Raw genomic sequence first — 26,554 nt, 5'->3', positions numbered from 1 at the left:
GTTTCACAAGTTCAGATCCTGGGCATGGACCTAGCTCTGCTCAAGCCATGCTGAGGCAGCATCCCACATAGCACAACATGAAGGACCTACAACTAGAATATACAACTATGTACTGGGGGGCTTTGGGGAGGAGGAGAAGAAGAAGAAGAAGAAAAGATTGGCAGCAGATGTTAGCTCAGGTGCCAATCTTGAAAAAAAAGAAAAAGCAGCAGTATTTCCCTATTCTAAGTACTTTAGGCAGTAAGTTCCGTCAGCATGGACTCCAGTCTGGTCCTGCTCACCACTGTATCTTCAATGCCTAGCATAGCACCAAGCACAAAGTAGGTGCTTAATTCTTGCAACAACCTGTAGGTTGGGCTTATTTGACCCATTTACTAATAATGAAACTGCTCCTTAGAAGGGGGGGATCAGCGATCGCCGCAGTTTACATAGCTGTTGCGTGATAGGGCTGGGCCGGGTTCTCAATCACTGCCTGATTCATTATCTAGTATCATGTTAACATTCTATCAATGTATTTTGCTATATTAAAACAAATTGTTATTTAAACTTCCTATTCATTGGCCAGATTTCCATTGTCAGATAGAGAAAATAAATTAATCATTTGCAGGACAGAAGCAAATATCCTATTTGCTTTCCAGTTATATGTGGGTGTTTTTAACTTTGATAATATTACTTTCTTGTTTCTGTTGGTGTATTTTGATGGCAAGAGTGGGTCCAGGTTTGCCTCATCTCTCTGGAAAAAAAAAGCATATCTTTTGAATTGTGTTAGTTGCTATGTAGAATGACACAATTTTGTCAACTGTAGTGAAACATTTAGTAGTTTGCTGCAGAGAGAGCTAGCAGATGGTTTATATGATGTCATAGACAGGGAACAATGAACATTAGGGACCAGGTGTTTTGCTTTTTTTCCAGTAGTCTAATTTTGTATGTATTCATAAGAATGTTGAATGGGGAATTTAATAAACTTATTATTGTTCTATAATGAGAAATCTTTATTTGCTGAAATAGAAACAAGGCCATTACTACTTTCAAAAGGATACTTCTTATTCCAAAAAGAATACTTGTGTAAAGATAAACTTACATAAAAGGCAGCTTGTGTAAAATGTAAACATTATTAGCAATAATATAAAGATACTATTAACTGAATATGTATATATATAAAAAACTTGCCAAGCAATTTTCTAAGCATTTTATATTTTAGTTCATTTAATCCTTAAAACACTATTATTTCCTCTCAATAGATGAAAAAACTGAGAATTTGACGGTTTAAGGAAATAACTCGTGTTCTAAAAAAGAGTACTCAGAGGAGTTGGGGTTGAAGACCTATTGGACTCCAAAGTCTAAATCATCTGTTTATACCATTCTTTTAAAAATAAATAATTATATATTCATTGTCATGATTACTTTTATATTTTCCCCAACAATATAAAATGTCGTGAAGGTAAAGATTATGTCTGTTTAATTCATCACTCTATTTAATGCATGCAGAGTCATGCATCCTTTGACAGGGCTGTGTTCTGAGAACTGCGTCATTAGGTAATTTCGTTGTTGTGTGCACATCATAGAGTGCACTTAGTCAAAGCTACATGGGATAGCCTACTACACACCAAGGCTCTATGGTACTATTGTTATTGGACCACTGTTGTATATGTGGTCTGTCAATGACCAGAACGTTATGCAGAGCATGGCTGTAATATATATGATGTAGATACATTGTAGATCCTCAATAAAATATGTTGAATGATTCATCTTGAGTTATGAAGGCTGGAGTCGTTAAAACATTAAGATTGCCATAGCCTTCTTTCAGAGAAGTTTTGGAGGGTTGAGGATGGGAAAGGGCAGAGTTTAGCATACTTGGGAAAAGTTGGTGTTTTATAAATTTGGCGGTATAATTATACCTAATGGAATCCAATGACTCCATTGTCTTTTACCATGAGGTTTAAATAGGAGGCAATAGCAAGAAGAACTTAAGTCCCAGGGAAAACTTCATGACTGGAAAATTTGTCATACATTGATTTGGAAAGGAATGCCACAGCATCACAGTGTGAGGTTGAGTATGGACTCTGCTGCAAATCCAGAGTATTTTACTTAATAGCTGCTGACTTGTTAAAATGACTTATCTTCGCTGTACCTATGTTATCTTATCCTAAAGTTGGAAATAATAATAGTACCTACCTCACAGGGTTGTTATTATTAAGATTAAGCGAATTACTTGTAAAGTTCTTAGAACAGTGCCTGGCGCATAGTATGTGTTATAGTGTTTGTTACATATATAGTCATTTCAGGAAGTCATTTGTAATATTTGCTAAGTGCTTACTGATCTTAAAAAATGTATTGAGCATCTGCTTGGAAATTGAAGGATATTATTTGGTAATTAAGGTATTCCCAGTCCTAGAATTAAATGATAATGTCCACATGCTAGGATCATAAAGGAATTCTGGAGAAAATTTGTGTTTAAAAAAGCAAAATAAAGAACCAAGAATTAACTAGTGCACAGATTGTGAAACTAGAGTTTAATGGTCTATATCTGTATGCACATGTAACATTAATACACTTAATTTCCTTATTGGCAGAAGAACATAGCATTGAATCCTGTGTAATTTCTCATTCTCTACTCTATCACATTCATATTCACATATTACTCTTATCCTTTTCAGGACCAAAGATTGCTTGCATTTCAAACTATAATTACTGTACTTATGATTTATTTCTCTTACCTTGTAGTGTGAAAATTATGCTAAAAATGGCATTCAGAACTTACATGTTGTTTTTATATTAGGAATTCAAAGAAAATAAAAACCTTGTTTATGTGACTTTATTTCTAAATGCTAAATTTGCTTATTCTTCCTTTTCCCTGTTTGCCCATTTCCTCGTGTTTTCTTTGATGTGACATTTGGAATTGGTGCAGGAAAGAGAATTGACTCGGAAGTCAGTAAAGGAAGCCTCTGACACATTCATTTATTATATGATGCAAATGTTTTGCTTTGCTCTTTTAACATCTTTCTTTTCTATAATGAGGAATTTTACAGTTACTGTTTACAAATTTTACATTTGTGCACGTTATACAATTATATAATTTAGTTACCGTGTGGGCATTTGTGTTTTATTTCATGTGGCAGAGACATGGTGTGTGCGTGTGTGTGTGTGTGCGTGTGTGTTGAGAGGAAGCATGGTTGCTGTAGTACTTTCTCAATTCATGACTGAACTCTTGTTCTAATTCAAGGAAGAAATAAAGAGCTCTTTAAAATTATAATACTGAATACTTTATTCACCTTCTCTGTGGAAATTAGTCCAGGAAGCAAATTAAAATGACAAGACTATCCAAACAGAATTATTTTCCTTAATTTCTATGTATTTCACCACTACCTTCTATGATTTTAACCTCTCTAGATATTCTCTCTGGGGATGATTTTCCTTATTGCCCAGAGGAGATCCCACTGAAATCATTTACTAGATGTTGCAATTCTTCCCACAATCCCCACTGCGCTAAGTGGCAACTGATCTGGGAGCTGTCATGTTTGGAAAATACCATGATGCCACGAGTTAATTTCATACCTGTCATGAGATCTTTGCATGAGATCCCAGGGGGCCTTTCAGTGTGTCACAGTACTGCAAGCCATTCGTTAGTTCCTTTCAAAGCAATGACCCATGGCCAAGAGATCTTGTTGCAACATATGGCGACACCTGTCACCAAGTTTCGTGATTGGCATAAAATTAACCTGTTTCCTCTTTGATTTGCTGCCTTGTTTTTACAATATACATAAAAAGGATGAGAAGAAATTGTACTTGGAAGCAATTTACTGTCACTTTCAAGAAGCGTAATGGTAGATTTGGGACACTATGGGGACCTAATGATTTTGGGACCTAATGAACAGACCATGTCCTTGCAGAGGTATGCACACAGTTATTCAATAAAGGTGGTATTTTATGACGTTCTGAATGGCAGTCTGCAAATTTCTGATAGTAAGTAATGTTTTAGTATCTGAACTCCCTTAAGGATAGGAACAAAGCAAGAATGATGTTATTTTGAGTCTTGTTGTGGAAGAAAAATCCAGAAAGTCTGAGTTCCAGATATGAGTTTGCCCTTGACTTTCAAATGGTTTCAAGTAACCAGAGATTCTTCTGACTTCTCTCGATATTTCTGATGCCCAGAACTTAGTGTTCTTACAGTGACATGCATAAAATGAGCCAATAGAATAACAACATTCAGAATTATGACATATCTGAGAAAAATAGATTAATGATGTTTACCCTTTAGATCTTTAGCAATTTATCAGTTACTTTTAAGGATAAGGACAGAGAAGAAAACAGTCAACCACTTGTCTGTGGATATCCACCTTAGTAAAACAGGAAAAATGTTTTGGGTAATGATTTATCTATGAAGGAATTATCTGGTTCCTTGCATCACCATATGGTTTTTTGATCATCTTCCATATCTTTTTATATGCCTTAAGCTTCTTAAAATGTTTATTTTAATTGAGGGGGACTTATTTTCTCTAGCTCTTCTCTTTTTCTCTTCTTGATTCAGTTAAATGCTTCTTAGGTTCTGTGAGTTTTAATATTCAAATATAATAAAGAACAAAGATGGATTTAGTCATATTTTTCCTTTTTTCTCTCTGCTGGTTAGTTCTGAGGGTGAAATGCTGTTGTTCCTCTCCAATTTGGACTAGTTTTTCTGAATTCCAGAGTAATCAATTTTTCCTGGCATTTCTTAAATGGTCTTTATTATTCGGTGAATTCCCTTTGAAAGCATAAACATTAGTCCTTGTTGTATGGTCTCAGAAATTGATGGCTGCTATTGTCAAAGGATGGTAGAGTTGGGATGATTGAGGGAGTAGAGCAAAGAGCTGAGTTAAAACAATGGAGGCAGGAGAAGATACTACTGGAGACAAAGAGAGAAGAGGGTAGCAATTGTGAAATAATCTGAAGGAGGGACTGAGGATTTAAAGGCTGCTTAAACTTGATTAATAGATGCTGTAAAAATGAAATGCTGAGCCAAGGGAAAAAATTGCGCTTGAGAAGTCCCTTGAAAATGTGTTAATACCTTTACTTGCCAAGCATTTTTTTTTTCCATACTGAGTATAGAACAATTACATGAGAATATAGGCCTATTTTTCTACATTTTTTTTAAACTGCTAATTATGGTTATATTGGGATAAAATCAGGTTTCCACTTGCCAAAGAGAAAAGAAAAGAAAAAGAAGTAAAAAGAGGTCTATAACTGATACTATATTGGTCTTACGGAATATTTTTGCTAAGTTAGCATCAAGACAAAATTTAAAAATAAAACATATTTAAAACTATTATTTTAATGCCAGTAACAGTGATGACAATATGTATCTAAAAGAATGGGAGATTGTGCAGGGTTTTTCAAGACCCTGTGGTGTTGAAATGGATGGTATATCAACCATTTTCTAACAAAATATGTTAAGGAAGTCGAAAATCAGTCTTCTTAAAAAAAGCAAACAATCTTTGGCAAATCATTTTATTATTAAAAACAAACTGAGGACCTGCAAAATAATTTAGATGGCAGTGAAAATGCTGAAACATTTTTATTACTGGTAAAGCCAATTCACATCTGCTTCTGGTATTTTTGCTACCTGTGAACAGGGTCTTACATGTGAGAAAGACAATCTGAATCTGTTTAAAGATAAGCATTCAAGACTGGACACAAGAGGCAAGAGTCAGAGGTTCCACCAATTTCAACCATTGCTTGGACCAAAGTTAACTAAATTGCTTTTTCTATGAGGAGTCAGTGAAGGGTAAAGAGATGAACTAGAAGAAATTTGATTTGTTGGTTGAATGGTTAGTTTAATAAATACCCTTATCTCATGGGTAATTAGAATGGAAATCTTTCCTCCTTGGTTTTAGGAGTTAACTATTAGTAAGTGCCCCTATTAACACACAGACACACACACTCACTCACACACACACACACACAAACACATGTGCACACACACCCTATAAAACTGTTGACTTGAATTTTCCAATTAAGAGTATTACATTCTCTAAGCCAGTGGTTCTCAACTGGGGTCATTTTGCCCCTCAGGGAACATCTGACAATGTCCGGAGACATTTTTGATTGTCTCAACTTGGGGCAAGGAGTGCTACTGGCCTCTCCTGGGTGGAGGTCAATGATTCTTCTGAAAATCCTGCAATGCATAAGGTGTCTTCCTACAACAAAAAATTATTCAGTCCAAAATTTCAGTAGTGTTCATGTTGAGAAACCCTGCAACCATTTTAGGTAACTTAGTCTCCCTAGTAATTGTTCAGTACTTTTTCTTCTCTATTTCTACTTGCCAAGAAATTACCTGGGAACCTGGGAATTTACATCACTTCAAGAGTGCAATACAAAGGGGGTTCATATCCAAGTATTCAGGCCTGAGCTATCTTCTGGTTCCTTCCTTGCCTTCACCACCATGCTCTTCTATTAGACTTTAATGTTAAAGTCACCCAGTCATGACCACCATCCCAGCCCCTTGTAAATTACAAGATTGGTAAAATTGTGAACAGGTTGGTTCTCCTGACTACCAGGGCACAGAAATCCTCCACTTTTGATTGTCTACCTCAGATCTTGCTACTGCTGCTAGGCCCTTCGGAGTCTTGGTCACATCAACTATCCAATTCAGTAATGGTGTCCTGTGATGGTTAATTTTATGTGTCAACTTTGCTAGGCCACAGTCATCAGATATTTTGTCAAAAATGATTCTAACTGTTTTTGCGAAGGTATTTTTGGATGAGATTAGCTTTTAAATTGATGGACATTGAGAAAAGCAGATTACCCCCTGTGATATGGGTGGGCCTCATCCAATCATTTGAAGGCCTTAATAGAACAGAGTCTGCCCTTTCCAGAGGAAGAAGAGGAAGGAAATATTCCAGCAGATTATCTTTGGACTTGAATTGCCTTCTTCCCTGATTCTCCAGCCTGCTGGCCTACCTTGCAGATTTTAGATTTAACAAGCCTCGACAATTGCGTGAGAGAATTCCTTAAAATAATTCTCTCTCTTTCTCTCCCTCTCTCTACACCTGCTGTTGGTGCTATTTCTCTGGAGAACTCTTACCAGTGCATATCTGCTCCATCTTGGTGTAGTGGCTCTGTAGCTTTTTATTCGGCTATGCCTGTGTCCTCCCACAAAAGTTCATGGAAACTTCTAGATCTCTCCAAGTCTTCCGTTTCCTTGTTGGTGTTTTGCTTAGTTGTTTTATCCATTATTGAAAATGAAGTATTTACATCTCCTACTATTATTGTTGAATTGTCTATTTCTCCCTTCAATTCTGTCAGTTTTTGCCTAGTGTATTTTAGGGATTATATTTTTAAGTACATTTATGTCTATAACCGTTATATCTTCCTGATGGATTGCCTTTTTATCATTAAAAAATGTCCCTCTTTGTTTCTAGTAACAATTTTCTTAACGTCTATTTTGCCTAATGGTAGTTTAGCCACCCAGGATCTGTTTTGGTTACTTTTTCCAAGGTATATTTTTTTTCTATCATTTTACTTTTAGCCTATGAACATCTTGAACCTGAAGTTTTTCACTTCTAGACACATAAAGTTAGATCAGTTTTTTTAAACTATTCTTCCTGTCTCCACGTTGAATTAGAATGTTCAAGCCATTTACATTTAACATAATTGCTGATACAGTAGGATTGATGTCTGGTATTTTGCTATTTTTTTCTATCTGTCTATCTATCTATCTATCTATCTATATATTTTGAGGAAGATTAGCCCTGAGCTAACTACTGCCAGTCCTCCTCTTTTTGCTGAGGAAGCCTGGCCCTGAGCTAACATCTGTGCCCATCTTCCTCTACTTTATATGTGGGACGCCTGCCACAGCATGGCGTGCCAAGCCGTGCCACGTCTGCACCCGGCATCCGAACTGGCGAACCCCGGGCCGCTAAAACGTGGAACGTGCGAACTTAATCACTGCGCCACCGGGCTGGTCCCCCTATATACCTATATTTTCGTTTTTCCATTCCTCCATTACTGCCTTCTTTTGTGTTAAATAAATATTTTCTAGTGTATTATTTTACTTCCCATGTTATTTTTTTCTGCATTTAAAAATTATTTTCTTAGTGGTTGCCCAGAGGATTACAATTAGCACCTTACCTAAAACAATCTAGTTTAGATTAATACTAAGTTAATTGAATAGTATTCAGAAACTTTACTCAAATTTATCTCTGTTACTTCCTCTCTCCTTTGTGCTGTTACTGTCATCTAAATTATATCTTTATACAGTGTAAGCCCAACGATACAGTTTTATAATGATTGCTTTATAGCATTGTCATTTAATCAGATAGGAGAATAAGAGAGTCACCAAAAACACATATGTGATGTCTTATTTTTCTTTTTTTATCAGTGCTCTTTATTTCTTTGTGTAGATTTAGGTTAACGTTTAGTGTCTTTTCATTTCAGCTTGAAGAATTTACTTTAAACTTTCTTGTAGGGCAGATCTGCTAGCAACAAATTCAGTTTTTGTTTATCTGAGAATGTCTTAATTTTTCCTTAATTTTGAAAGACAGTTTTGCTGGACGTATAATTCTTGTTTGACCATCAGCACTTTGAATATGTCATCCTGCTGAAAAACATGGAAGACTTTATAAACTTGCCTGTTGTCCTTACACAGGGGCCATGATATTCTTCTCTGTATCACTTCAATTTTAGTATATGTGCTGTCAAAGAAAACGCTCTGGGTCCCTCCAAACTACAAAAGAAATAAGGAAGACTTGTGGGAGGCAACCTCTGCCTCTCTCTTTATGTACATCCTGCCTTTGCTATTTTTAATTTATGGAACATGCTATGTAGAATGCCTCACCTCTTCAAGGTAACAAAATATTTTTACTTCCTGTTCAATGACCTAAATATAAGCCCTACTATTTGGGCATTTGATTGTTTTTAACAGCTTCTGCTCCAACTCTTTGCCTGGATTCCAGTTTTCTATCTCATCACATACAGAACCATTTCATCTACACAGGTAGCACACCTCTCACTTGACACAGTGATTCTCATTTATGGGAAAGGGATGCATGCCTTTTATTTGGAAAAGACATTATTATATTTATTTCATGGGGCTCTTAACTAAAAACTAGTGATCAGTTCCTACTTATAGCCATTCTGTTCACAAATATCATTAGCATTTGATGCCAAAATTACCTTACAGTCTCTCACCAACGTTCATTGTGTTTTTTTTTATGCAGTCCAATAGTTTACTCTTTAAAAGAGAAGATGTATAAATTTCCTGCAATTATCAATCACAAATGGTTTATTTTAGTCCACACAGAGTGTTGTGACTGCTATCTTTCTATTTATGTATGCATATGTCTATCTATGAATTACCCATTCATCTATCCATCCATCAATTCATCCTTCCATCCATCAATCTAGCCAGCCAACCATCTATTAGTAAATCTGTTTACAATCTGTCTATAACATGTCTTTTCTTCACAGGAACTCAATTTGATGTTAGCATATGGTAATTGTCTAATAAGTATGTGTTAAATTTATATGAGGAATAGAGATGAGTATAAAACATTGGCATTATCGAAATTCTGGGTTGGATAATTCTTTTTTGTAGGAGACTATCCTGTGCGATGGTGGCTACTTAGCAGCCATCCAATAGATGCCCGTCTTACCCTCCCAGTTGTGACAACCAAAAAACATCTGCAGATGTTGTAAAATATCTTGTGGAGGGAAAATCCCTCCCTCCCCCAACCCAATTGAAAAACACTGGTATAAAGGAATTCTTTCCTTCTTTTATCATAATATGCATGCTCTTTAAAATCAGTATTTAATAATGACTAATGATGGGAATATTTATTGGATGAATGGCTATATCTACATAGGTGTTTTCCAAGTATTCACTCTCTTGCTCTTTGATTCATGCACTCACATATCATTCAGCAAACACTTATTGTGTACCTATTATGTGCCAAGTAATGTGCTAGGTGGTAGGATATATATATATGTCCCTGCTCTTATGGGGTTTACCAGGTTTGATTAGAACCAGAAAAAAATGAACAAATAACTACACAAAAGATATAACTGATCAGTGCTTTGTTGATAACAAAGCAGGAAGTTTTGAGGGAATGATTGGGTTATATTACATTAGCGGACTAGGAAGGACTCTTTGAGGTGACATTTAAAGTGAAACATGAGTAGTAAAAGGACAGCAACCAGAGATGTGAATGAATTATTCATATTTGTTGACTTATTTCTTATGGCACACAAGGTTTATGTTAGGAGTGTAAAGAGATGATCTTTTGGGAGCGTATTGATTTATCTATCTATACGTTTGAACAATCCTGGAGTGTTTGTGTGGAAACCATTTCCAAAGTAATTGGAAAGTCTGGCTACTTATTTTGTTTTTGTTTTGAGGACGATTAGGCCTGAGCTAACATCCTCCACCAATCCTCCTCTTTTTGCTGAGGAAGATTGGCCCTGAGCTAACATCTGTGCCCATCTTCCTCTATTTTACATGTGGGACTCCTGCCACAGCATGGCTTGATAATCGGTTCTAGGTCCAGATCCGGGATCCGAACTGGTGAACCCCAGGCGGAGCGTGTGAACTTAACCACTTTGCCAATGGGCCGGCCCCCTCGCTATTTTTTTAATGAGAGTGTAGAGCCCTACTAATGTAAAGGGATTCACTCTTGTGACAATGCCATGAAAACTGGACCATTAAGAAGCAAATGTGACATATGCAGACCTTGAAATATCCTATGTGACAAGAACTAGGAATTATTCTGAAGTAGAAAAAATATGATTTTTACCTTCATGACGTTATATACCACTGGGGAGATGGGAGTCACCAGAGGAAACTGTCAGTTTTCCAAAAGGAAATTGCTGAAAGAAAAATCCTGGCCTGATATATTTAAAAGAAAGCAGAGAAATAATATTTATCTTGAGAACAGCTTCTCTCTCTAACTTTATTAAATCCAAAGATATTAATTAGACCTTGCTAATTTTTCTATAAATTTGAATAGGATTGAGATACCCGTTTTAAGGTAGGCATAAGTGTGAATAAATTGGTTTGTATTTTGGATAATTATATGTAGTGTTGGCAATATAAAACAACTATAAACTTCTGAGTATATAGATTCATTTATAATTCCATTAGTAGTAGACAATGAAATTAAGTATAAAATGTTGTAGAATCTATTCTATCACTCTTTGACCAATCACAATAATATAGTCTGATTTTTATGCTCATGAATGTTTTCTGTATAAATGGAAATCCTAGATAAACCATTTGGCATATGCTTGCCTTTTAAAAACAGGTTTGTCTACTGGAAGTAAAAGGCTGTTTGCAAACTTGATTGAAATATTAATTAGAATAATGGTTTCAGTATCACATTATCTTTACCTTTTATGCTAGATGCTGGATCAAGTCAAAACTGGAGCCGCAAGTTAAGCATCTTGATAAAATGCATTATTCTATAATGAAAAGAGATGAATTACAAAATAAGATAGTTCTTATTTGAGGAAGACATCATTACAGCTGGATCACTTGGGCATTTCAGTGAAACCTAATGAAGTCCCTCCCACCATTTTCTCTGTAAATATCATTGGCATTTAAAAGTAATGTCACCAGAGAAGCCAAAGTATATTTTTATACTGCAATTAAGTAATTGAGTACAAAATTCAGTACAGTCAGTGGGAACGTGATCAGATGAAGAAAGGGAGCCAGACAAGATAATCATTTCAATTCTTTCCTTAATTTTGCTTTCCAGCATAGTAGTTAAAAATCACAGACTGACAGGTCCCACTGTGCATGGGAGTATAAACCCGACTCTTCCACAGCTGTGTAATCTCAGACAAATTATTTAGACTCTCCCTCATTTTCTCAGCTGCAAAATATGGGTAATAACACTTCCGGTCTTTTGGGTTGTGTGAGGATTAAATGAAATACTATATATAACATGCATATCATGTAGCTAATGCTTGATAAACAATAGCTTTAGTATTCACGATGTTTATCTCCTCCAAAAGTGACTTAACGACAACAACAACAATGATAGAAACCCCAGGATTTTTCTTTGCTTTTGTAGTCACAGCTCATTGTGCCCTGCCTTGGTGCTTGAGGTAAGAAAGAAAAATGGTTCCAATGAGAGGAAGCAGTGTTTCCAGTCTTGTGATGACTTTTATTCAATTTTCCCCATTACGTTTCTCTCTGGAAGTTTTTTTTCTCTTCCTACTTTCATAATTGAACATAATTATAATAATGAACAATAAATGAACAAAATTCATAAAGTTCATTAACCCCTTTTTCACAATTCTGGTTCCAAGTTAGAAATCCCTGTCTACGGAAGACCTCCTTTAAGCCCCTGTCTAAGATGCTCATGCCTACCCTATTCTCCATTACAGGACCCATTTTGTCTCCTGCATGACACTTACCACAACCACTCATTTTTTCATTTGTATTTTCTTTTGGCCATCATTAGAATATAAATTCCAATAGGTCAGTAATGAAGTCTGTCTTGTTCATCACTGTCCTTGGGTAGTAGCTCTGTGCCAGGCACATATAGCCACTCAGTATATATTAACTGTGAAAGATCTTTTCTTTTCCTTCAAATCACAATTGGCGCTTGGTAGATTGTACCTTGAATTGTCTTCTTATCTTCTCTTGTATAAACGTGTGCTGAGACACTGCAAGCAAGGGACTTTGTAGTTATTTGTTGCAATGGAAACGTGCTTTGGGGAAGATGAGGGAAATGCCTCTTTGTAATCTTAGAGTCTATTTTAAAATGTCTTCTACAGAGATTATAAATGCCAACCTTTGATTTGGTATAGTAAACCCTTTAGGCTATATTTACAATACCTGGACCTGACTGGATTTAATAAGCAACTGTTTAATTTACTGATAGCATCCTATTTATTAGTATGTGCCTCCAAGTGCCAGACATACTGAAAAAAGATCATTTTTGTCCTGGTACTATAGTACATAGATATACTCTCTACTGGTATCCTTTAGCTAGTTTTCTTTTACTTGAGTTCTGACTGAACTTTCTTCTCTTCACGATACAGGAGAAAGCAAAGCTAAATTGGGGTGACCAAGTCAATACACTTCATGAAATTAGTGTATTTTCCACCAGAAAGTTGGTCACTACTTAAAGATTTTACCTTTATTTCCCATTAGAGGACGTTGGTTAATCTGGTATCTCCTTTCCCAAACTCCAATCATCATATTAAATTCTTGCATATTTTAGGTGCCAGACACATAGAGAATTTACATGCATACATACACAATTTACATACATGCACAATTTACAATATAGCCATAAGGCAATTAGCAATTGGTTACAGTTTGCTGCTAATGAGGTCAATGTTACAGATTTACTATTCCTCTGAGTCTATTTTTTGGCCCGGTTCCACTGCCACAGATTCTACCCCGTCCCCTGGGCTACTGTTCCACAAATGCTGTTTGTCACCGGAGGGAGCCATGTAGGAGGATGTGAGTGGTTCCCTGCCAACCCCCCGCCTCTACTGGTCAAGGGTCTCAGCATTTTCCTGACAACGGCAGGTCTGGCGTGTGTTCCATCTTTGCATTCTCTAGATGTCAGGCTTTGTCCACATGATGGACAATAAAGGTTTCTTAAATCATCAGGACCATCTTATAGAGAGAAGACAGCTTCTTATTAAACAGTTTGGGACAAGCTTAATTGTGGAACTGAAAAGTATTTTAGAAAATATTTGGAACTTCAATCGGTCTCATCTTACTGGATGAAGACTTTTCATTTTTTTAAAAGAAATCAAGTCTTTTCTGGTTTTGTTAGCCTCCTTTTTGCTTCTATTTCCCTATTCCATTCTTTTGAATACCTTTAATCAATATCTCTTCCTTTGGAAAACAGATCAAATGACACTGTGAAGTGTGATCTAGGAGAAAATGTGTGAACTAGAAGCATAGAATTCAAGCCAAAAAAATAATATCTTGACATCATACTTTGCTTTAATTTCTTGGTCTTTTTTCTTTAAAAGAAACCCCACTTTTTCATATAAAAGGGAGTTATGAAACAAATGTTTATATAATACTTTGGGGATTAATAATGCACTTGTCGCCAAGTTAATTTCTTTTTACCTTAAGGACATAAAAATTTTATATCATCTTTAGTTTTGTGAATGTACTTATTGATAATATCTTACTTAATCCTTGGGTTTTCTTGCTAATCTTCTATTATGGATTAGGACAAGTGGCTTTATTCTGAAACTTATTCACAAATATGAGAGAAGTTATAAAACCTAACTAAAAGCAAAAGCATTTATAATGGCTTCTCATTATTCATGGTAGTTATGTTCTATAACGTTGCTGCCAGCACTGAATTAGTGAATACTGAAACTTGCTCCTAGAGGAAATACAGGGTGAGGTTCCTGCAAGCCTCTGGTTACAACATTTTCATCAACCGATCAATATATAACCTTGTTTTATTTGTGTTTTTGTTTAAAGACATCTTATTTAACACATAGAGTATATATTGATTATTTATTAACATTGAACTCAAGGCCTACAGCACTATAACTCATTCCATAAATGAAACTTCTCTTTTATAAGTGTTTTCCCTGTGAAGTGCATCATAGCCTTCTTACTTAGGAACACTAGACAGCACTTCAGCACTACACTTTTAAACAGTGAGCCATTTTAAGTAGCAACATCACCAACGAGAGACATAAAACAAGGAAAATTAAGTAGGCCATGAAAAGAACACTGATTTACAGTATGAGAACTGAAACAAAGAGGCAGAGAATCACCTTCTTCGACCTCAGCTGGAAACACGTGTGTCAGGTGACTCAAATTTTTCAAGGCTCTGTACAATGTTTGTGAATGACCGCAGAAGTGCTGTGAGTGTTGATTCTGGGGCTACAAATAAATTTTGCAACTAGGTGAATTTGCAAATGTGGAATATGCAAATAATAATGGCTGACTGTATATAAATTTTAGTTTAGAAAAGAGAAAACTTGTTCTTCTTAGTCACTTAATGAGCCCATGAAAGACCTTGGTTTAATACTTCTTTCCATCTCTTGGTTCCTTATTTGCTTAATGGAGTGACAAATTCTATTAGTCATGCCTGACTAATGTAATTTAGGAAGGAGGCACGTCTTCCTCACTCTCTGCTTCCAACCCCTGGCCCTATACCTAGAGTATAGTAGGCATTCAGTTAACGCTTGTTGAAGGAACGTACAGATCCCTACCCTCGTTTGTAAGAGGAACTTTATGAATTCGTGTGAGCATCAAATGCTAATAAGGTGAATCTAGCTCAAAAAAATGTCTAACTGCACAAAAAATGCTAGCTATGATGACAATTTTAATTATCTTAAATAATGCAGTAATTGGCAATTTGATTAATTTATAAATGATATATGGTTTAACACATTAACATAGGACTTTTTTCTGCTTTAAAAGAGGGACTGCCTGTTTAAGGCATGTGTTTAAACAGAAGTAATGAACTAGTGACTTCTTAATGCAAGGGCAGAAAGAAAGATCGGTTAACAAAAGGAACTGTGTTAATTTTGTAGTTAACAAAGAGGAAAGACTTTTGTATCTATTTATCCCCTGGAAACACAAAATGTAAACTTATAACAGATACTATCAGAAACATCACCCTAGTTCTATTTTCTTATTTTTATAAATATGTTCTACCTGGGTCTTTTCACTTTTGTGGTCACTTGCAAAACAAATTGGATAAGTAAACTACAGAGTTTTCCTCATGTTGACTTTGGGTTTATTTTTCACTGTTTCTTCCTCAGAGTGAATTAAGTATCCATCAGTACAAAGAAGCCCTTTTCCTCTGACCATACACTGGACTTTCCTGTAGCAGTGTTTTTATTCGACCACTGATATCAATTTACAGAATAAATAATTTGGTTCATATAAATAATCAGTCAAGTAGGAAAATCTTCTGATTATTGCTATTTTCAATCAATAACATACTACTATGCTTTAAATAAGAGATTCTTCAAGGACACTTGTTTTCTTTTTTGAGATATTGACTGCTCCATATTTGCACAGGCTGCCTTAGAGGTGTTTGGCCTATGCTTTTTCAAAATACTTGTCAGCAAATGTAATGAGCCTTGGTCCAGTCCAGCAGCTTTGCTAACATATGTCTGCAGAAGGATTTTTAACAACCTGCTGACTCGACTGGTCCTGTTGAGCCTCACAGCAGGAAAATTGTCTCTAGCAGCTCAGCTTATGAACATAACCTTTGCATGTTTGGAAAAACTCCTTCTGAGGCAGGATTTATACTTACCCGTGAATCTAAGTGCTTATTTGGGTATCAGTATTAAAGAGGAGGAAGAAAAGCTGACAATGATTTGTCTTGCACTTTTCCTAATATTAAAACTATCTGTTATTTGTATCTCGTTCTTTATTGCATTTTCTGCTATGTATAAGCTCTGGAAATAATAAAAGGTGTTCCTCACAAATTCACACTTCAGAAATACTGACTCTGTATTTCAAATCCTATAAACATATCTAAGTGGCAAGACATATGATTTTCATTAAAGATGCTTTAAGTCAGGACTGTAAAAGGCTGTGTTGTTACTGCAAATAGGGCAACTGTTGCTTGAATGGGGCCCGATGTTTTAGACACTGAGGGACTATCAGTAATATGTGCACATATTTAATCCTAAAGTTTTGTTTGCCTCTATCATATACTCACTTATTGCTGTTTTACTTATGGGAATCAAGAATTAGCTTTTATAGTCATTCAGTCCATCTTTTTAAAATAATACTTTTGTAAATACAAAATTATTATATTGGAAACATTGTCTATAGCACCATAGTGGAAATTAATATAGCTAACATAATTAGTAAGTTTGTTTCACCACACCGCAGGAGGTAAATCTTGTTAGGCGGAAAAAGATTGATATTCTCACCTAAATGAAGTGCCAATGCTTTTTAATGATTTTTATCAACCTGACTTATGGGTTTATAGTAAGACCAAATAAATGTTTATTGGTTGGTCATTTGGATGTAAATACATAGATATATCACACTGCTTTTGGTTAGTTTGTAAAATAAATGTTGTCCTCCTTTTAAATAATGAGCTATTTATGCATTTATTAAAGTTTAGAAATGCTGAGGCAGAAACTATAAAGGAAAACTTGCTCAGCTAAAAAAGAAATAGCTTGAATTCTAAACTAGCTGGATCCTTCCCCGTCTTTTCTTGAAAAAAGAGGCAAATGTAAAACAAACAAAAACCAATAATTAGGGAATATTCATTCAGAAATCAAAGGTCAGGTGGGATATGTCCTAATGTTTGGTGGGATACTGTCTAATCTGCTGCATCGTTCACCTCTGTGCTCTTGTCAAAGATTCCAAAGGATGCTTCCGAGTGCTGTGACTTGAAGATATTGTCAGATACATTGATGTGCGTTACATTGTGCTTCCTACTGCTATTATGGGGAAAGGTTGTGGAAGATTTTAACAATAAAGGTTAGAATCAAGGAAGTTATTTTTGAGTCCACTGAATTAACCAGAAAAAATTAATCAGACCCATATTACCCTTGAAATATTTACTGCATGTGCTTAGAAAAACAAACAAATTAGGATTACATTTTGACTGATATTCTAAAATCAATGACCACAAACAAATTACACCAAGATTCCTCATTATATATTTGGCAACTAAGAAAAACCCTTTTAGCCAGTCTGGTGATGTAATAGTTAATTTTGCACCCTCTGCTTCAGCAGCCTGGGGTTCACAGGTTCAGGTCCTGGATGTGGACCTACACACATGGCTCATCAAGCCATGTTGTGGCAGCATCCCACATACAAAATAGACGAAGATTGGCAACAGATGTTAGCTCAGGGCCAATCTTCCTTACCAAAAAATGAAAGAAAAATCCTTTTATTTTCTTTCTTTTTTTCCAGTTCACTATCGTTACTGGATTTTGAAAGGTAGTCATTCCCTAAATCTTTTAAAAATAATTCTTATTTTTATGAGTATGAAACCATTATGTTAGTAACAGTACACCACAATGGAAACTAGTATAGTCAACATAATTAATAAGTTTGATTTACCACATCCCAGGTTGAAACACATCTTGACCTTCAGGAGTGAGGTTGAACAGAGCTTTCAAACTACTCATCAGTGAAAATGGATGACAGTATATACCTAATTGGCATAGAGTTACATGCCATTAATTTCTTCCTTTTTATTGATTCAATAAACATTTATGGAATGCTTACGGTGTGACAGGCACTATAATGCTGTTCTGAGATATTTTAAATTACTTATTATTATTATTATTGTAATTGTAGTTTTTAAAATGAGATTTTATAGATAGATGAAACTTTGGCTTTTTTTTCCTTTCTCCCTCCATTCCTCCCTCCCTTCATTCCTTGGTCACTCCATCTCTTCACCCCTACTTTCTTCACCCCCCTTGCTTCCTTTTTTTCTTCCTTTCTTGTGTGCTGTAGTCATAAATATGATTCCACTGAGTCATTTGTGTTTGTAAGGCAAAATTCGCCTTCTGATCCCCATGCCTAATTTAACAGGGTTAAGAGAGAAAGTTGGACTTTGCATTTCATGGGAGGGCCTATTTGAGTGATAAGGAGCTAAAGGTCCAGCAGAATGACTTCTGTTATGTAAAGTGTTACCATTGTAGGGGAGGAAGACTTTTCCTCTACCTAATGTGGGTTCGTCTTGCCGGAGAATGAATTAAATTCACATGAGACAGAATAGCAGGAGAAAATTAAACAAAGCTTTATGAGGACCATGGCCCGGGGCCTTTCTTCCCAAAGGAAGAAAGGGCACCGAAGAAGTGGGGTGCACAGAGTGGTTATATACCCCCAAACAGGATGTTTCACATGATTGAAATGTTCCTCCCACAATAGTCACAAGATTGCCCTGTCGGCACAGCACTTGATGGACACAGCAGGTAGTGGGTCTGCTATCTTGGAGGGCATAGCAGGAAGCAAGTCATTGTCTTGAGCTGGGTGGTCACAGGTGAGCGTAGTAATCAGTTCCTAGCCTAAGGAAAGATGCTTAATCCTTAAAGAAATGCCAACGTTGGGGAGGGGGAGTCAGTTACAAGAGGTTACCAGACAAGCACAATAAACAAATGCAGATTTAAGTCCTTGACTTCCCCATTGATTAAGAGTTTCTAGAGAGAAGGTCATCCTTGCTTCTTTCTCGCACAGAGAGGGAGGCACCTTTACCAGATAGAGATTTCCTTTACAACGTAAATGTATCCTAACAAAGGGCAAGTAAGTTCCACCCTCAGAACCTCCTTCCCTGTCCCAGTTTATCAAAAGCAACCAGCCCAATAATCCTCATGCCAAAGAGACATATCTTGGCGTGGCCAAGACCAGTCCCCCAAACCATATCAAAAAGTCTAGGGAAGAAGTCGAAGAGCACACAGTATTTAACTGTGCGGGGGTTTCTAGTTCCCCAAAGCCACAGAAGCAGCAGCTGCTTAAACATTACTTGCCCTTTGACGAATGGGCAAAAGTGCCGAATAGGGGAACAGAAAGTGACTTACTTGTATAAGACTTAAACAAAAGTAATGCCACCAACACCAGCAAAAAGCATGTTAAAAAGTAGCGTGAAGTCATAAGAATGAGGTCATGGATGCAGAATTATCAGATGTTTTGTTCTTTGAAAGTGTGGAAGAGGAAAAATAATTTTCCCTCTACCCTTCTAGGTTCTTGGCTGAAAATCTCCTGTAATAAAAGACGGATTAACAGGAGAAAAAGAAACAGACGCTTAATAACATGTGTACCTCCTGTGTACATGAGAGAGACCCAGGAAAACTGAGGAACTTCCCCAAATGGCGCAAACCACCACTTTAAATACCATCTCCAACTAAAGACAAAAGAAGATGTTAGGGATGGCAAGTCAGTTATGGGAGGTGACCAAGAAAAGCACTGTAAACAAGGGTAAGGTTGTTATGCAGATTTAAAACCTTGCCTTCTCCATTGATAAGAATTTCTAGATGGGGCCGGCCCCTGGCCGAGTGCTTAAGTTCGCGCTCTGCTTCAGCGGCCCAGGGTTTCGCCCATTGGAATCCTGGGCACGGATATAGCACTGCTCATCAGGCCCTGCTGAGCTCGCATCCCACATGCCACAACTAGAAGGACCCACAACTAAAAAAATACACAACTATGTCCTGGAGGGCTTTGTGGAGAAAAAGGAAAAATAAAATCATTCAAAAACAAACAAACAAACAAAAAGAATTTCTAGACATATGGAGTCATCCTTCCCTTCCTGGTACCTAGAAGGAGACACATTTACAAATGGATATTTCCCTTATAAATGTAATTGTCTTACAAAAGGGTAACTTCTACCCAATTTTCTGAGCTTCTCTGGTGTCTGTGCTTTCTTAAAAATAATTGGCCTAAAATGATCTTTATGCCAAAGAGGTATATTTTGGGGTGGCAAGTACTGCTCCCCTCAAAAGTAAGTATTTTTTTGTTTGTTTTGAATTATCTGTCTCTATCAGGATCCCTAAATAAAAACATAAAGGAAGATGTTAGCCCTACTCTAAAACAGTGAAAAATCACTTCTCTGCCTTTAGATATGCAGTTTCAATTGGAAGTATTATAACGTCAATTAAACACAATTTGCTAAGCAAATGAAAAAGGCTGATAAAGTGAAGCAATGACTGTGGCTTTTCTTTTGTGCTTCTTTTACTAGTAACTACTTGCTACTTAGCAAATGTCAGACTGCTTATCTAGTGAACAGGTGTGCTCTGTTTCACTGATCCCAGGCTGACATTTTGAGCAATGATTGTCAGTAGATCTGTGCAGTCATCTGCTAACTCTAAGTCTATTTCATTTGGTTTGAGTTTAGAAGATGGAGCCTCCTTCCTGAGGGAGGGTGGGAATTAGAATCACACCACGACTCTCTCCAAAGAAATACTCCTAATTCCCATCCAACTCTTCATCTTTTTCTATCTTTGATGTGGGGAGCAGTTTAGGCCCCTTCTTAGTGAATGCTATGATTTATCTAGCACATTCTTTGGAATGTATTTCTTGAGTCTCTTTGTGTCTCAGCTGAAATTTCTACTTTAACATCCTATTATGCACTTCATTACTTAATTAATAGACACTTATTTGGTTTTTTTCTAAATTAGAAATTACTCCTGGCATTGTCATTGAGTTAGAGTTGTACTCCAATATAAAGTTTTTAAAAAATTTATTTAAAGTAAAAAACCCCACCAAAAACAGTTCCCCATTTCTCCCATCCCTCTGGCAACCACCAATCTGTTCTCTGTATCTACAACCTTGGTTTTCATTTTAATTAATTTGTTTTAATTTTTAGATTCTGCATATAAGAGAAATTATATAGTATTTGTCTTTCTCTGTCTGACTTATTTCACTTAGCATAAAGCCCTCAAGGTTCATCCATGTTATTGCAAATGGCAAGATTTCATTCTTTTTTATGGCTAAATAATATTCCATTATACATACCACATTTCTTTATCTGTTCATTGATCCATGGACACTTAGGTTTTTCCATATCTTGGATGTTGTAAATAATGCTACAATTAACATGGGGTGCATATATCTTTTTGAATTAGTGTTTTCGTTTTCTTCAGATAAATACCTAGAAGTGAAATTGCTGGATCATATGGTAATTCTATTTTTAATCTTTTAATTAACCTCCATACTGTTTTCCGTAGTGGTTGCACCAATTTACATTTCCACCAAAAGTGTACAAAGGTTCCCTATTTCCCACATCCTTACCAATACTTGCTATTTCTTATTTTTGTTGTTGTTATTGAGGAAGATTTGCTGTGAGCTAACATCTGTTGCCAATGTTCCTCTTTTTCTGCTTGATGAAGATTCACCCTGAGCTAACATCTATGCCAATCTTCCTCTATTTTGTATGTGAGCTGCCACCACAGCATGGCCACCAATGAGTGGTGTATGTCCGTGTCCAGGAATTGAACCTGGGTCACTGAAGTGGAGTGTGCTGAACTTAACCACTAGGCCACAGGGCTGGCCTCTATTCTAATTCCAATATATACATTTTTATTTTATACCTTTTGTAGATATGTTGCAAGTGATGAAAACTGAGCTCAAACTATTTAACGCAAACAATGAAATTTATTATTTCATATATGAAAACTGTGAAGAAATGGTTGGACTTGGCCTTAGAGATAACTGGTCCTAGGACTTGATTGCTTTCACCTCTCTCTCATTCCCTTCTCTGCTCTCTTTGTGTATGTTTCTTTCTTTTTTTTTATTGACGTTCCATGAGTTTAGAACCATGATCCTTGGCAGTTTCTGACTCATGCTTTCATAGTTTAATGCCCACAGAGGAAAAGAAGCTTTGGAAATTCTCAGGGACTCATTTTGATCACCCACACTAGGGTCACACATTCATCTCTTGGACCTATCACAGTGACCTGGAGAGGTTAAATGTTGTGGATGCTGCAACTTACACCATGAGCCCATTCCTGGGACAAAATGAATGGGAAGTCATCAGAAAAAGAAAAAATGGGAAGAAGGGGGAGGCAGACAGAAATAATAGTTGTTCACCATATCGTGAACAAAACACAGTAAGGGAAAATATAGAATTAAATTAGAGCAGAATAGTTAAACCAATGTACATATGATTTCTTTTTAGGTTTGTGAAATATACATGCATATAGTTATGTCAGTAAAGTACATAGTGAGGTCCAGGGGATAGAGGGAAATGATAAGAAGTGTGGGAATGAAAGACCATGCATTACAGAAGACAGAAGTGTGGGGAATCTGGAAGTCAGTAGGTAAGGGCAGCATCGATGGGAGATGCACCAAGTGAAGGTAGAAGAAGAGAAACCTGGTTAGAGGATGGGAGATAAATATGAGGGAGAGAGACAGAGATAATGAGAGAAAGGGAACAGAGTATGACACAGGTACAATAATAAGGGAAGAGAAAGTATCAGAAAAGTGTAATTTGTGGTGAGAAAATTCAAGTGGTTATTATTATTATTAATTATTATTATTATTATTATTATTGTCTTTGCATTTTTTTCTTTTTTGCCACGTGAAACATTTTGGCATTAATAGGAGGTATACTTTGAGAATTGTGGGTAAAATTGATTTCAGATATATAAATGCCTTTCAATATGGCATGAACAAATATAATAATAACCATTCTCAAAGAATAGTGCTATTTTTAATCAACGGAAGATACAACATCATATTTTTTAAAATCATCCAATACTTCAAATGCTGTGACGAGAGAACAAAGCTGTATCCAGTAATGCGTGAATGGTGTGTATTGTAGAAGTACTTGTTCTGATAGAACGCTTCTAATACTATTTGGCTGCTACTTCTTCCAAGTAAAGCAAAAAAGGTTTGCTTTGTATCCCATGGAGATGATCTGACCTTAAGCTTTTGTTAGCTTCAAAGAGAGCTCCATTCTTGCCTCATCTCTGCAGGACTAAAGAAACAGACCCTCAGACCCTTGGTTAACAACAGGAAACCAAATTGATTTTAATATTGTGAATTCTCTACTCTGATGCAGGAAATGTTATCTTGGCCATCTCAGTGGGGTAGTGATCATGGAGCTGGATTAGTCTTCAAAATACAACCTGACTCCATAGGTCTGGTATAGTTGTAAGGTCCAGAGGTAGATGGTATTAGGTGGCCCACTTGATAATCATCTGTGACTATGTTAATCGACTCCTGAGTGGACTTGCTATTTCCATCTGAGTGCATACAATCAATTTTCTTCACTGTTTTCAGTAGTTGTAACTCCAGAAGGAGACAATATGGCAGCATATGAATGTTGGTTAGATATATTCAGTGAGATCTCTCTCAGAATTTCCGCCCATTTTGTTAAATAGGCATAGAAATGTGTTCTTTTAGGAAATATGTGTTGGAGACAAGATAATACAATGGGTCAAATTGTTACCAACAGACACCCATGAATCATGGATCTGACCCAGCATCCAGTTTTACTATTAATTTTAAGGATACAGATAACCACGAGGCACAGGGCCCACGCGAATCTCCCAGCTTTGCCTTGTGATTACCTGAGGGAGAAGTCCTTGAACCCAGTGAAATCCTCAGTTCTGTCTTACTGCGTCAGAGCATGCATTGGGCCCACTTTTATGTACAAGGTCTCTAAGTGATATGTGTCATTATTTGTACAAAGAGTATTTAGGTCATAAAAAATCCCCATTTTCTATTCAGATAATTGCATAGCTTTTTCCAATAGACGATGTCCTATAAACCACAGAGTACAAATTTGTTTACCATGGGCAATGCTAGACAATAAGCATTTCACAGATAAAGACTCTTTCACTAATCACTGCCATTAACATACTTGCCAGTAAGTCTGTCATTGTCGTGTTCAACTGTAGATTTGACTAGATCACCTTTTTTATTTTTAGGGGAGTGGTCCCTTGGTAAAGGGAGAGAATGAATGGCAGACCTGCTGCCTAGCCATATGCTTCCTAAATACCTTCTTGGTGACACAGAGATTAGTAAAACAGCCCCTGTCTTCAAATATTTTTACAATCTAAGGAGAGTAACACAAAACCGGATGGTCATATTAAAAAAAAGAAATAGCATTAACAGTGCAATGGTAAAGTGCTGTAACATGGTTGAATATTACGAGGTGGGTAAAGTCTTAATAGATATTGTAATTGGTACAAGTTTCAGGTTTATTCACTCTGCTGACACTTACTGAGTAATTTTCCATGTGCTACACACTATATGAGGATAAATATGACAGAATTCCTGGTTCCCATGAGCTTTGAGTCTTGGAGGAGATACAGCCAGGTAAATAAATAATTAAAACACATGGCATCATACTACGTGAAATAAGTCAGAGAAGGATGAATACTGTTCTCACTTATATGGATTATGTTCTCACTTACATGTAGAGCCTCAAAAAGCTGAACTCAGAAATAGAGAGTAGAATGGTGGTTACAAGGGGCTGGGGGTGGGAACAATGAAGAGATATTGGTCAAAGGGCCCCAACTTCCAGTTATAAAGTGAATAAGCTCTGGGGACCTAATGTACAGCATGGTGACAATAGTTAACAATACCGTATTACATACTTGAAGTTTGTTAAAAGAGTGCATCTTAAATGTTGGCACCACATATAAAGAATAAGGTAATTATGAGAGGCAATGGAGAGGTTTAAAAAATGCATATTATGATAAGCATACTTAAAAAAAATCTAATGGTTAACTTCAGGAGATCAGCAAACTTGACCTCTTGAAATGCAAGTGTCATCATTGTACAAGTTAAATCTTGAGGGATGAATGAGCACTTACTGAGTAAAGAAGGAAGATGACAGGCTTTTCAGGAGAAGGGAGTGAGATGGGCAAAGTCATAAGGGAACATAATGGGCATGGGAGCTGTGAATACTCACCATTGGTTCCCTTTTGGGTGATTATGAGAGAAAGTGCTAGAAAAGTAGACTGGGGTCAGATGATAAATGATGCCAATAGGAATGAGCTATAATAAAAGATAACATTGCTACCAATTTTTGAGAAATTGCTATGTTCCAGGTACAATCTTAGATACAAATATGGTGTCATTGAATGCTCATAACATACTAGGAAGTCATAATATTTTGATTTTATAAATGACAATCTAGTCCAACAGCTGATTAGATATGATGTCAGGCTTTGCATCCAGAAGTTACTGAAAACCCATTTTCTCCCCATGGCACTATGTTAGCTCTGTTGGCTTGGAGGTTTGCTCATTGTACTAACCTGATAGGAAAGCAATGATACCACATCAGCAACAATGGATGGCTTCAGGAGGATGATTAGTTACCTGTCTACATTTACGTGGCTCTGCAAACACCCACAGTAACAACAATTAAAAAATACCCCTAAGAATAGTGAACTTGCTTGGAAATATGATATCAAAACAAGTCTGCTACTGCTTCCCTCTCTATTCCATCCAGGTTGAAGCTCCTGGCCCTTTAACACACAGTCTCTAACTATCTCTTCCTTGAAGGTTTCAGTAGGGGAATAAGAAGATCATTACTGGGTTTCAGAAAGATAAACTGATTAAGAATTTGAAGAAAAATGGAAGATTAGAGAATCTGTGGTTAGAGAAAATTGTTAGATGCCTGCAGTAGTGTTCCAGAAATGAGGTAATAAGAGAGAATCTGGAGAGGCAATCATAGATCAATTGATAGAAAGTAAAACTGATAAGACTTCTGAGTGCATTGACTGGACTCAAGCTTTCAGCCGAGATCACTGTTTGGCAGGCAGGTAGTGATGCTGCTGAGATAGAAATTGCCATAAGGAAATAAACACATCTTTGGATTTGCTGAGTTAAAAGAGTCTGAATGTTGAGGTTTGTGTGTTTCAGATGGAAATAACCTATAGGCAAGCAGAAATTTCATGTGAAGCAAACAGAGGTGCTGGGGGGAAGACATGGATTTCAGTGACATGGTTCAGTTGACTTTGTGGGAGTGAATGGGAGAGCACGTTCAATAGCAAGAACTTGTAGCACATATTCTTGGGATATCTACTAATGCATGGCCATGTCTTTGGCAATGCCAACATGATGGTGAGCAAAGATTGAACAGCCCTTGCTCTCATTAGTTTATAGTCTAGTGAGGGAGATAAGTATTGTCAGATTTCACGCTAATGAGTG

The 26,554-nt window shown here is 36.5% G+C and overlaps 1 protein-coding gene and 1 non-coding gene across 6 annotated transcripts in view; one reads left to right on the top strand and one right to left on the bottom strand.

Annotated features, from left to right (window-relative positions):
• CHL1 (cell adhesion molecule L1 like) overlaps positions 1 to 26,554 on the top strand; it is a 214,199-nt gene that overhangs the window by 70,159 nt on the left and 117,486 nt on the right. The window lies entirely within an intron of this gene.
• On the bottom strand, positions 8,579 to 8,683 carry LOC124231563 (U6 spliceosomal RNA). Its single transcript, XR_006886596.1, has one exon. It is a non-coding gene; the product is annotated as a U6 spliceosomal RNA (small nuclear RNA).

This window comes from Equus quagga, chromosome 1 (genome assembly GCF_021613505.1).
Source record: "Equus quagga isolate Etosha38 chromosome 1, UCLA_HA_Equagga_1.0, whole genome shotgun sequence".
Classification (NCBI taxonomy): domain Eukaryota; kingdom Metazoa; phylum Chordata; class Mammalia; order Perissodactyla; family Equidae; genus Equus; species Equus quagga.
Note: the sequence above shows the minus strand (reverse complement) of the source record. Positions and strands in the feature narration are given on the sequence as shown.